Below are 14,153 nucleotides of genomic sequence, written 5' to 3'. Positions count from 1 at the left end.
ATTTACTAGATTCAAAGCACGTATTTCTACTTAACTGTTTGCAAATATTCTGTGCTCTTACTATCTTTCCATTGAAAAGTAAAGCAGGAGATTGCTAGGAAGACATATGGAAAGAAATTTCTGGTTCAATGAAAGACACACGTTAAGGCTCAGGGGAAAGCTGTTAACTGTGTATAAGTGTTTCCTTCTTTCCTCTAAGAGATTAACAGAGAGTTAAGACTTCAAAAGTAAAAAGAGCCTATGCCAAACCAGAAAATTCTAACTGGAACTTAACTTTCAACTAATAAGCATTGAGCATGTGGTAGTTACCCTTATGATCATTTAATAATTGGTCCTGAACTTAGTAAGTGATGTGAATGGATGGGCTTTGTCATCTGCCCAGTCTCTTCTCTGAGCTCATCCTCTGCAGCATATTCCTACCTACCTGTGCTCTTTCATCAGAGGTTTATTTTCAGTGAGCAGCCTTAGTTCAAAATAAATCAATGATATGACTCTACTTAGGTATTGCTATTTGAACAACATTCAAAATGGAAAAGGCTGCTTTGGAAATTGTGGTCAGTAGCCATGTTGTTCTAAAATGATAAGCAATCACAATGCAACTAAACTACACCACCACAACAGCTGCTGGTACACTAAGTTTCAGAAAAACTGTAAATTCTTTGGTCAAAATAAAGCACTCATTCCTTTGAAAGTTACCATGGAAGAGATGACTAGGAAATCACAAGCAACAATGTGAAAAGGAAAATCTCACTTAACTCCCTTCCACCTTCTGGGGAAACTTGTAATGGAAAGTGTCACTTCACACTGTAGCTCTTCAAGAGAGACTGAAGAAATCCTGGCTTTAATGCTTTCCTTATGGGTTTATTCTTGGATTCTTCTGGGCAAGAAAATGACTTGAACAAATGTCATTAGTAGTTTTTGACCGTGAGAAACTCTTCAGAATTTTGAGGCAGTCATTTATAAATGATATTTGAGCAAAAGCCCTTCCTCCAAAACTCTAGTTAATGGACTGGGACAAAGGTTGAATTGTTTTCATTTTGAAAAAAGCAACTGTTACCCTCAAGATCCCAGGAAAAAAGCAGACAAAGGGGATTCATTAGATATTAGACTTTCTTCCCTCATCAAAACAAACAGGAGAAATAATGGACAATAATATGACCAGTGTTTATAGAAATACAAGGCACTGCACTGAAACCTGTAAAAATATTGAATGTCCATTTGAAAGCGTTCTGGTGACCACAGAAACTGAACAGAGGGGAGACAGAGTCTGTCAATCCATTGAGAGGGACCTCAAGGCAAAATTCAAAGATAGAGAAACAGTATGAGTTTAAACTATGAAACAGAGCTTCACTGGACAGAGCTGTTAGCAGAGGGAGCCGGATTCCCTGTTCTCCTTAAGTCACTCCTCCCTCCTCCCAACTTCCTCAGACAGATGAACTCTCCAGTCTTCCCTTTCCCGCCTCACCTCCCACCCTGGCTATATCTCCAATGTCCTCTGCAAGAACCCAGCCTGCCCTCAATCCTTGCCTGCTTCCATTATTTGAGCATTTTTGTTTTCAACTCTGAACTTTACTTGGTCAAAGATGATTGCACCCTCCACAGGGACACTGAGGGACTGGAGGAACATGTGAGTCTCTCCCATATGGATGTGAAAATAATATGTCAGCCATCCTCTGATGGGGACAAACATCTGCTTGGTGTCATGTTTACAGAATAAGCACATGAAAAGTGTACCAATTTGGATGTAAATTGCAAAAATTTTTTAAGCTGTATGTGAGATACTTGAATGCACCTACTTGAGAAGACTTGACTTTTTGAGATACTTGATTGTGGGGATCAAAACAGCCTCTTTAGCTGAGTGTTGTGTGGGGATAGGTCAAATCACTGACTATTTTTGGTTAGCAGAACTTCTGATCCATAGGAAACTACTGCCCTGCTGTCATCAATATCCTCCCAGTCTTCAGCCTCCTTGTAGAAACTGTCATGACATTTCACAGCAAATCGGCAGCACCTCTTTTATAGAGGCAATCTGAAATGCATTTTTGCCCATACATTACAGGCTTCATGATCAGAGCATCTGGTGTTATTAAAATTAAGTTATAAACCAACCTTTACAAAAATTTAAAATTTTTGTTTTTTTAAATAAGAAAAGCCATGTGGATAAGGAAAGGTGGTGGATCTGATGTGTTTCAGATTTCCTACTTAAATTTGGTAAGGAAATCAGTGTCTTGGGATAATTTACAGATTTGGAAAGGCACATTTGTTCTTTCAACCTTCCAAGAAAACATTTGGGAAAAGATAAGTCGTAAGGCTCCTATTGTTTTAGCATGAAAAATAACAACTTGTCAGTCTGTGTAAGTAACTACATTTTGGTAGCAACTGGCATTATGTGAAAATATTGACTCAATTCCCAGGCACCTTCGATGTGTGAATTCAGCTCCAGAATGCCTAAATGGGAACAGCCAAGGGCAGCAATCTGGTTGGAAGTGCTAGTGATGGAATTTCTGAAGGTACACTTCTACCATAAACAGTTTTACTTATATTTTCTATTACTAAAACATTATTTTTTTTTCTTAAAGATACTTATGTTGTATTTCATATGTGATTGAGAAAGTATCTGTTCTTCAGATCAAAGAATGCATGTATGTGTCTAATACACACACCCACACACATACTGGAGTAGCTCTGAGGGACTGAGAATGTTTTTGGAGACTGATATGTGCTAAAGCACGCCACACCACCTGCCACCCCCTGGCACTGTGGCCATTCACAACTATTGGCTTTCACCCACAGGCACTAATGAGCTTGCAGGCAAGAAAAGAAAGAAACCCTGAAGATCTTAATTCATAAACAAATGACTACACATTATTTATCTAGTACGTAGATTTTTTTCTGTGGTAGGCATTTACCTCTATTCTCTCATGGGCTCTCACATACATAGTGGCCAAGTAGATTAAGATGTTTTCAAACTTATCTTTAAGACATTGGTTCAGCCATGGTTCCCAAAGTCATGGGAATACACTAAGGAGTGATGGGTTCCAGATTGTTGGTTGCTTTATGATTTAGAACAGCTCAGCTACCAGCTATGCCCCAAGATTCAGTTTCATGTTCATGTAAGGCATGAGGACATTGGGAAACCAATAGTGACATGTTCTTTTTATAACCCCCAAATTCCAGATTCAACTACAAATGTATTCTAGAATAAGATAATTATTTGGATCTTTCCTTTTCAGAGACTCTGACTGGGAAATGTCTATAAATTGTGGTAACCAAGGTGTGCAGGACCTAAACAATGACATGTCAGAGGCAAATTCTGAGGGTCAGAAGATGAAAGTGAGGGGTTCATTCACATTTCCAGGGTCCAGATCATTACACCATCAAAGGACCCCATGACTCAATGTCATATTTGCTTTTTGTACTGGGGTTGAACCCAGGGGCACTTTACCACTAAGCTACATCCCAGTCCTTTTTATTTTTTATTTTGGGTCTCACCAAGTTGCTTAGGGCTTTGCTAAGTTGCTAAGGCTGGCCTCAAACTTGGGATGCTCCTGCCTCGGTCTCTCACGTTGTTGGGATTACAGGCATGCTCTTCAAAGCCAGCTCCCAGTGTTGTATTTTAAGTGTTGAAAGTATACATCCACTGAGCCTCAGGCTGGCCACAGGGCTTTATGGCATTGAACTCTACCTCCTTCTTAAGTTAATGGAGTTGAGATAATCTGAAATCTTGCTTCAAGTTCAAAAAAGCAATGCCTCAACCCACTATCCCTTTTCAAACCACAGTTTCAGGCTTGCTACAGGGCTTTGTGATATAAAAATCCCTTTTACATACTAAAAATTAAACAAAAGTATTGCAGAGTTTTTTTCCTGGGCAATTAAAACATTTCTTGTTCTTAAATCACATCATGTTTCATGAGGTATGCTTTTTCATTTTTACTTTGAAGGGTTATGACCTTAATGATAAAAGTTTATATACTATGGGGTGGTTTTCTAAGTACACATACTTTTTAACAGTTGAAGAAAATACAATGCTCAAGAGAAAACATACGTATATATAGAACAGTCACGCCCTAAACAATCACACAGTAAAACTAATTAATTGTACAACCAAAGATCAAATATGGCCTAACAATCTACAGCAGCAACACTGAATAGAGCCTTCTGTTGTCTGATCTGGCACTGCCACTATTAAAGCCAAAGCCCCAGTATCCTCAAGATCTTTTATTTATTTTTTTCAGTATCTTTTTTTTATTATTTTTTATTGGTTTTTAGATATACATCACAATAAAATGTATTTTGGCATATTATACATACATGGTGTGCAACCCATTCCATTTAGGATCCTGTTCTTTTGGTTGTACATAATGTGGAGTTACACTGGTAGTGTATTCATTTAGGAGCAAGTTATGTCCAATTCATTCTACTGTCTTTTGAATGTGTCATGCTACTCTTCCTTTGCTTTGGAGGGTAGACTAAAAGAACATTGACATTGTGCTGACTTGTGATTTTATTGTGCTAAAGGTAAACTGGGCAGGAATGTACATGGGCTAATAGATATAAATATGTGTCTATGTAGAGAAAGCGGAAGAGCCTGTGGAATAGCAGAAAGAACACCCTGAGGGCTCTGTCACTCATCCATCATTTAGTGACTTGGGTCAGATGACTTTTTTAATTCCTTGAGCCTCAGGTTTCTCAACTGCAATGCTATCAATGCAAATGCTATCAATGACTAAAGCACTTACTTGAAAGGATTAAGAGATCATGTGTGAAAATCACTATGATGTCAGCATAGAACATGAGCTAAGTATTGAGTCTCTATACCTTTCCTTTAGATATGGACAACATAATCGATTGTCCTCTATTTTTAGGATTGTTACTCTCAATTAACTTTGGAGATAAAATTTAGGAGGTTCGTTGAGGTGGGCTTAGTTTTTATCTAAATGCCAGTGAACCAAGTTTTCATGGAAACTAATAGTTGGTTGTGCTTACACGTAAAAAAAATTAATTTCATAACTGTGGCCCTGCACTTTGCATTTTGACTATCTTGCAAAGATTCAAATGTAACTTGGAACAATTGATACTGTGTGTATAGTTAATTCAATCACTGCACTAGACCTTTGATTGAAAATACTTAATCTCCTTGGATTCCACCATTTGCAAACAACTGTGAAACCCCATGGTATTTAGTAGTTTAAGCAGATATAAACCAGGAAGGCTGTGCAGGTGAAGCTGCATGAAGCTAGTGAGTGAGTTGAGCTTACTGCGCATACCGGTTCCTAAAAGCATCATGCATGATCAACTCTACCAGGACAGGCAAGAATTCTTTTGCAACAGTGTGCATTATTTCCACAAATGTGTGCTACAAACCATGCTCTTCACTCTTCACTGAGATATGATTTGAGAGATAGGATACTTAATGTACAATAGCAGCAATAGATAATATTTCTTAGCAACTACTTTGGGGCCATTACTTTACTAAAAACTTACATAAGGGACTGGACTGTAGGCTATATGGAATCTGTGGACAAAATCTGGGGGTAGTGTTGCTAAGTGGTTAAGTGTAAACTCTAGAATCTAGGATACCTTGGCTTGTGAGTGAATTCTGCCTCCTTCAAACTGTGAGACATTGGACCAGTTCCATAACATCTTGAAACCTCAGTTTTCTTATTTGTAAGTAGAGTAAAAAATAGTGGCTACTTCATAAAGTTGCCTAAACCGCTAAATAAAGTTTTCTATTTAAAAAAAAATTATTTAAGAGCCTGAGGTGGATTCTCAAACTCTTCTGTAGTGCTTTATCATATGTTATAAGAAAAATTACAAAATATAGTAGGGTTTAGGAGTTAAGGAATTTGAGAAGAAAGTGGTTTTGGATTCTATACTTCTTAAGTGGCAGAAAAACTTTTATTGCAAGTTTAATACAGGTTTTAGATAAACTGAATAGTTCTTTATAGAATATGATTGTTTATGAATTTGTTAGGGCTTAATTACTTAAGAAACTTCAATAGCTCAATTTTAGTTCAAATATGTTAACTGTTTTAGGGAGGGTTTTTCTGATAAAAAGGGATAAGAGAATGTGGAGTTTGTACTTTAAAAAAATGCATGGAGATCCAGTTCCATCGATGTAGGGTTTTTTCAGAGTCTTTGTTGGTACATTATAATTATACATAATAGTGGGGCTCATTGTGTCATATTGACACATGAACACCACATAATGTGCTCCATTTACATCAATCTAGCTTTTAGCTCAGCTTTTCTTCATTTTTCTTTTTGGCTTATGGTTTGAATCAAGACCCTGGAATTTACAAAGCTCTATTGCATTTATTTAAACCTAAGACATTTGTGTGGGGTTTTTAGGATCACACCTATCAAACAGCTGCAACCAGAGCCAATTGAGAAACAGTCTGAGAGTGTAAGCTATGTTTCTTTAAAAGTTCCAACTGATTTCATTATTGCAGAACGTCAAAACTTGGAGTCACCCCAGACGCTTCTCTGGCTCGCATCCTCACATTCAATATATTGGCTCAACCTTGAAAATACAACCAAAATCCAGCCATTTCTTCACACCTCCCCCGCCTATATTCCAGTCATAATACTAATCCCTTGCTGGACTATTGCAATATTGTTTTATATATTCTTTATTCTCCTACATTTGGTACTCTACAATATAATCCCCATACAAAAGCAGAGTGACACTAAAAATGGAAGTCAGATCATGTCATGCCTTTGTTTAAAACTCTCCAATGGATCCTTAAAAGTCATCTTTTATTGGTGCATTATAATGATACCTAAGTTCGGGATTCATTATGCTGTATTTGTACATGCACACAACATGATTTGACCAGTCTCCTTTATATTATTATTATTATTATCATTGTCAGTATTATTTTAATTAGTGCATTATAACTACACGTATAAGTGGGATTCATTGTGATATATGCATACATGGTCATAGCACAATTTTGTAGATTTTGTTTCCCAGCACATTCCTATGCCCTCTCCTCTTTTCTCTCTTTTAATTCCCTTCCTTCTACTCTATGGGTCTCTGTTATAGTTTGGATACAAGGCGTCCCCCAAAAGCTCCTTTGTTCAGAGGCGAAATGTTTGAATCGTGAAAGCTGTAACCTAATCAGTCCATCCCAGTTTGAAAGGATGTGGGGTAGTAACTGTAGGCAGCGGGGAGTGGCTGGTAGGTCAGTGGGTGGGGGATGGGCTGCCCTAGAGGGTGCATCTTCCCTGCAGCCCCTTTCACTCTTCTGCTTCCTGGCTGCAGTGAGCAGAGCAGCTTCACTCCATCATGCCCTTCCACCATGATATTTTAATACATTACCTTACATTGGGCCCAGAGCAATGGAGTCAGACAACCATGGACAAAGCTGCTGAAACTACGAGCCAAAATAAACTTTTGCCCTCCTGGAGTTCTTCTTTTCAGGTATTTTGGTCACAACAACAAAAAGCTAACTAACACAGGTTTTTAGGAGATCCCTTTTAATTCTCTTTTCTCTTTCTCCCTCTCCCTCCCCACCCCCCACCACTCTCCAGCTTCTGTATATGCAAGAAAACATTCTACCCTTAACTTTCAGTCTGGCTTATTTAACTTAGCATCATGTTCTCTAGTTCCATCTATTTACAAGCAAATGACATAGTTTCATTCTTCTTTATGGCAGTAAAACTCTATTGTGCATATATACCACATTTTCTTTTTAAGTTCACCTGTCGATGGACTCCATAACTTGGCTATTATAATTGTGCTGCTCTAAACAGTGGTATGCATGTATTGCTAATATGCTAATTTTAGTTCTTCTGTATAAATGCCAAGGAGTGGGATAGCTGGGTCATATGGTGGTTCCAATGGATTTAAAAATCTAAATAGGATACAAAACCTTTATACCCAGCCCTCAATTTCATGTTTAGTTCTCCTTTCACTCTCAGTCATGTTGGTCTCTTTATTCTCCCATTTCTGCCTTGGGGTATTTACCTCTGCTTTTCCCACAATATGGAATGTTCTTCCATTTCCTTTAAGTCTCTGATTAATGGTCATCTGACAAGACAACGCTTTTCTGACTTCAAATGCCCTCCTGCATCATTCTTTGTCACCTTACTCTGTGTTTCTTTACACTACAGCTTGTAGTTCCACCTTTTGCCTCTTTATCTTTCTCAGCAGAACATATGCCCCTTGGGGGCAAGAGGTTCCAGTTCAGTTCATGATCACATTGCCGGCAACCAGAATAGCAGAACACAAGGGAAGCTGTCAGTCATCATTGCTGAATGCAAGCGATAAACAAGGGGAGGGACTAATCAAGTACAGCAGTTTATGCAAGGCTGAAATGAAGACAGTCTGGTGCTTAACTTATGATCATAGCAGTGATTCTGAATATTAGGGTTTGTCTCTTGTTTTCAAGACATGGATCTCTAAGAGATACAGCTTCTCATCCTTCATGGAGAGCAGCTACCAGGAGTACAAAGTCAAGAGGATAAAGCAGGGGACTGTGGTCCTCTAAGGCATCATGGCCACAGCCGCAATTCTGGACTTCGCTGGGAGTTCTGGAATTCGCTGGGTCAGAATCAGCTCGTTCTCACATCTGCTGTAACCAAGGCTGAGAACTAAAGCTTGCTTGTCAGACAGGGGGCAGGGAAGAAATGAGAATGGAGTTAGGGGCATTGCCTCTGGAGCAGCCTGAGAGAGTTACTTAAATTTCTCTGGAGTCTGAGAGGCAAACAGTGAGTCTCTTCTACTCAGTGGAGAAGGGAGTACTGCACATTAGTTCTTCTGAGACCTGAAATTCCTCCTTGGTAGTAAATTAGTGAATTAAACAGGCAGAATGCCTCTTTACTGCTGATCCCTAAGGTGACCCTTAGCATCCTGCAGCCATACTATTAAAATATATTACCTCAGGGGCCAAAAAGCTAGCAACTTCGCTGGCTGCATTTATTATTTTATTCATTCTTTGGGCACCATCTATTTATTGAATACCTGCTATATGTAGGCACCCAGCTAGTGCTGAGGTGTAGTTAGGAATCAATTAGATATAGTTTATTCCCTAAAGGAATTGGTAAACTAGCAGGAGATATAGCACATGGCTGCAGAGCTCTGTGAATACAATTCTAAGGTAAATGGAATGCAGTGACAGTGAAAAGCGCAGGGTACTTACTGATCCTGCTTGGGGACATGTTCAGGCTGAAAGCTGAAGGATGGCTGAAAATGAGAGGAAGGGGTAGAGTGGGGAGTGCACCAGGAAAGGGATAATGCAGCTCAGGCCTAGGGAAGGAGGGAGCACAGGACAGTCAACAGACCAAAGGTGCTATGTGTGGTCAAGCCTGGGAAAAGGAGGAAAAGGATGGGAAGGTGAGCCTGAAGATTATGAAGGTTTCTTTAAAATGTTGTTCTCTACCTAAAAAAAACAGGAAGTCTCTGAATGGTCTCTGGCAGGGACACTGCATGGTCTGATTCTCAGTTTTAGAAGTCGGTTCACTCATTGGTGGGTGCAGAAGGGACTGAAGGAGTCTCAACTGAGGAGAGAGGCCTGTCGGGAGCCACTGTGGTTCTCCACACAATAAAGCCTGTAGATTGTACCAGGCATTTGTGGTAGAGACGGGAAGAAGGAAGAGCAGGCAGGTTGACTGAGCAGCTGAGCAATGGAAGGAATGAAACAAGTCTGGAGACTCAAAACAGCTGTATTGGTTTTGCATCTCATTTCCAAGATGAGCTTTTATTTTCATTGCTGCAATGCATATTTTGCCCCCAATTTACATCCACTCTACTCCCACCCAGACCACATTATTTTGGTACTGAGTTGCCGTAATTTGCATTCCATTTCTCCAAAATTCCATTCAATTTGCTTGGAAATGAGGTACAACAGGTGTCCTCTGATCAGCTGAGCACACCCTGCATCAGCCCCATCCCGAAGTCCTGAGGTAACCCTCCAAGGGACTGGATTCTGGAGATGAAGGGAAATTACTAACATTTATTTTACTCAGTTCTAAAGATGACATAGAACTTCTGTGTTGCTGACATTAAAGGTCAGAAAGAATCATATTGGACTTGTCGACTTCTCCTAATCAACAGGCCCTTGTGGAAGTTCACCTAATCTTCATAAAATGTCACTAATACTGTGGAGAAAAGCAAGCAAGCAAAAACTCCTTAAATTTTCCCCATAAAGGTAATTATAAAAAATCAACTCATCTATTCTTATTCATATTTTCCTAATATTTTATTTGCACTGAGGCTATCTTGTTGAGAGTTTTCTAAGGACCAACACATTGTGTAATAGGTTTTGACAAGACACATTCACTGCACAGCATCAATTTCACTGAATGCCATACACCAAACTGGGGGAAAATGGCACACAAAACTATGAAAAAATATATATAAATGACTTGAAGTCAGGAGCAATGGTGTGTACCTAAGATCCAAGCAGCTCTAGAGGCTGAGGCAGGATAGTAGCAAGTTCGAGGCCAGCCCCAGCAACTTCCTGAGAGCCTCAGCAATGCGGTGAGACCTTGTCTCAAAATAAAAATAAAAAGGACTTAGAATATGGCTCAGTAGTACAATACCCCTGGGTTTGAACCCAGTACCACTGGGGTGGGTGGGGGGAGATGGAAAGCTGAACATGCTATAATTAAACTCAACAGTCAAGAAATGCTGGAGGACTAAAACCATCATCATTAATTCATAGATTATTTCATGTATTCATGCATTCCTCATTCAAAATTTTTCAAATGACTCATATACAACTTACATTAATGGAAATAGAGGGGTTCATCAGGGGTTCTCAAGCAGCATCATTTGTCTCCTGCAAGAGTGTGAGGTTGTACCCCATGGGGAGAATAGACCTTATAGAAGGAACTACAGGAAGTAGACAGGGCTTCAAGTTCATTATTTCAGTTGCGTTAGAACTGTTTGTATTGACTTAGGTATTCATTTCAGGTATAGAAGCCCAATATTTACAATGAACAAATGAATCTCTGACTACAAATATTAACAAAAACAATTTAAAGGAAAAAAAAAAAAAAACCTACAAACATTTCAGTCAGCTCTTTCAAGGATTTCCCCTTCTAGACATAATGAAGTAGTCAACAAGCGACACACTTTCCTGCTAAGAACTACAAATGCATAGTAAAAATAACTTTCTGGAAAGCATCAGAGAGCTGCCAGAAAAAGTCAAAACTTAAGACTGTATTCATAAGATATGCTTCTTGAGGGGAGACTAGTGTTCCACATGTCACTCCACTCCTCCTTCAAGTATTTGTTCATTTTTAGTGTTTAAAGAAAAGTGAAGCTGAGCATGGTAGTGCACACCTGTAATCCCAGATACTCTGGAGGCCGAGGCAGGAGGATCTCAAGTTTGAGGCCACCCTAGGCAAATTATCAAGACCTTCAGCAATGTAGTATGACACTGTTTCAAAATAAAAGTAAAAAGAACATGGAATGGAGCTCAGTGGTAGAGTACCCTACCTTCAGTGCCCAGTACTACAAAACAAATAAGGAAAGAGAAAAAGAAAGAAAGAGGAAAGGAAAGAAAGGAAAAAGAAAAAGAAAAAAAAAAGGAAAAGTAATGAGTTCTAAAAGTTTTCTGGTGGAATTTCCTGGTTCCTCTAAGTATATAATCATATCATCAGCAAATAGGGATAGTTTGAGTTCTTCTTTTCCTATTAAAACCCCGTTAATTTCTTTGGTTTGTCTAATTGCTCTGGCTAGAGTTTCAAGGACGATATTGAATAAAAGTGGTGAAAGAGGGTATCCCTGCCTTGTTCCAGTTTTTAGGGGGAATGCTTTCAGTTTTTCACCATTTAGAATGATATTAGCCATGGGCTTAGCATAGATGGCCTTTACAATGTTAAGGAATGTTCCCACTATCCCTATTTTTTCTAGCGTTTTGAGCATGAAGGGGTGCTGTATTTTATCAAATGCTTTTTCTGCATCTATTGAAATAATCATGTGATTCTTGACTTTAAGTCTATTGATATGGTGAATTACATTTATTGATTTCCTAATGTTGAACCAACCTTGCATCCCTGGGATGAAACCCACTTGATCATGGTGCACTATCTTTTTAATATGTTTTTGTATGCGATTTGCTAAAATTTTGTTGAGAATTTTTGCATCGATGTTCATTATGGATATTGGTCTGAAATTTTCTTCCCTTGATGTGTCTCTGTCTGGTTTAGGTATCAGGGTGATATTGGCTTCATAGAATGAGTTTGGGAGGGTTCCCTCCTCTTCTATTTTATGGAATACTTTGAGAAGTATTGGAATGAGCTCTTCTTTAAAGGTTTTGTAGAACTCGGCTGAGAACCCATCTGGTCCCGGACTTTTCTTTTTTGGTAGGCTTTTGATGACCTCTTCTATTTCATTACTTGAAATTGGTCTATTTAAATTGTGTATGTCCTCCTCGTTCAGTTTAGGCAATTCATATGTCTCTAGAAACCTGTTGATGTCTTCAAAATTTTCTATTTTGTTGGAGTATAGATTTTCAAAATAGCTTCTAATTATGTTTTGTATTTCAATCGTGGCTGTTGTGATATTTCCTTGTTCATTCCGAATTTTAGTGATTTGGGTTTTCTCTCGTCTTCTCTTTGTTAGTGTGGCTAAAGGTTTATCAATTTTGTTTATTTTTTTTCAAAGAACCAACTATTTATTTTGTTAATTTTTTGTATTGTTTCTTTTGTTTCAATTTTGTTGATTTCAGCTCTGAGTTTAACTATTTCCTGTCTTCTACTACTTTTGGTGCTGGTCTGTTCTTCTTTTTCTAGGGCTTTGAGCTGTAGTGTTAGGTCGTTTATTTGTTGAGTTATGACCCAGCTATCCCACTCCTTGGCCTATACCCAAAGGACTTAAAATCAGCATACTACAGAGATACAGCCACATCAATGTTCATAGCTGCTCAATTCACAATAGCCAGATTGTGGAACCAACCTAGATGTCCTTCAATTGATGAATGGATAAAGAAACTGTGGTATATATATACAATGGAATATTACTCAGCCATAAAGAATGATAAAATTATGGCATTGGCAGGCAAATGGATGAAATTGGAGAATATCATGCTAAGTGAGATAAGCCAATCTGAAAAAACCAAAGGTCGAATGATATCGCTAATAAGTGGATGAGGACACATAATGGGGGGACGGAGGGGTTAGTGTTAGGGTTAGAGTTAGGGTTAGGGAGGGGGGCAAGAATGGAGGAAGGAAGGTCTGTATAGAGGGAAAAGAGGGGTGGGAGGGGTGGGGGGAAGGGAAAAAATAACAGAATGAATCAAACAACAATACCCTATGTAAATTTATGATTACACAAATGGTATGCCTTTACACCATGTACAAACAGAGAAACAACATGTATCCCATTTGTTTACAATAAATAAATAAATAAATAAATAAATAAATAAATAAATAAAGTGGGGAAAAAAAAGTCTGTTTCTTCATACAGTCCCACAATGGTTACTTAACAAGTCCAAATTCAATCACATACATCATGGCACATTTCAGTCATCAAGGACATATGAGAGGTATTGTTAACTAACAAGTTTACTCTATTTTGAAAGTTTGCTGACAGTTTTTAAGCCCCACCTTTCCCTTATTTCCCTGTTGCTCCCCAAATGGGCAAGAAAATAGCAAAGTCCACAACAAAAGTTGGGGGTGCTATGAGGGAAATTCAAACTATTCATATCCTAGACCCCATGTGGAAATCCAGACCACAGTCACATACCCTAACATGGCAAAAAACAAAGGCACTCATTCTCTTTGATCAAACCACCAAGAACTGGAGTGGATACCAGTTCTCTACTGCCCCTAAAAGTCTCATTATGTGAGTAATAAATCTGATCAGGCTCTCTTGATGGATGTGATACATTATTACCACCAACATCCAGGGCAACTCTGGGTATGTGGGGTTTGCCCTGTCTTGTGGCCACTACCATACAGAAATACTTTTGCTCCAAATACTGAAGTTCTTTGGCTAAGGTGAAGAAAAATCCCTAGACAGGGTCCTCTGGCCAAGAAAAGGATGAAAAGCTAGAAGGTCAATCTTTCCCGCTTCATTTTCTCCGTTTTTTGGTTTGTGTAAGTAGGAAAAGGAAGTCACATGTGAGGTGTATTAGGGACTCTGAAGACTCTCTGAAATCCTTGTTCTAAAGAGGAGGTCATATGTGCAGGTTCAGGCT

General features: G+C 38.7%; 1 protein-coding gene across 4 annotated transcripts in view; it reads right to left on the bottom strand.

Moving 5' to 3' along the window:
* The window catches only part of CTNNA2 (catenin alpha 2), a 1,097,968-nt gene that overhangs the window by 205,348 nt on the left and 878,467 nt on the right, over positions 1-14,153 (bottom strand). The window lies entirely within an intron of this gene.

The sequence above is a fragment of the Sciurus vulgaris genome (genome assembly GCF_902686455.1).
Source record: "Sciurus vulgaris genome assembly, chromosome: 14".
Classification (NCBI taxonomy): Eukaryota; Metazoa; Chordata; class Mammalia; order Rodentia; family Sciuridae; genus Sciurus; species Sciurus vulgaris.
Note: the sequence above shows the minus strand (reverse complement) of the source record. Positions and strands in the feature narration are given on the sequence as shown.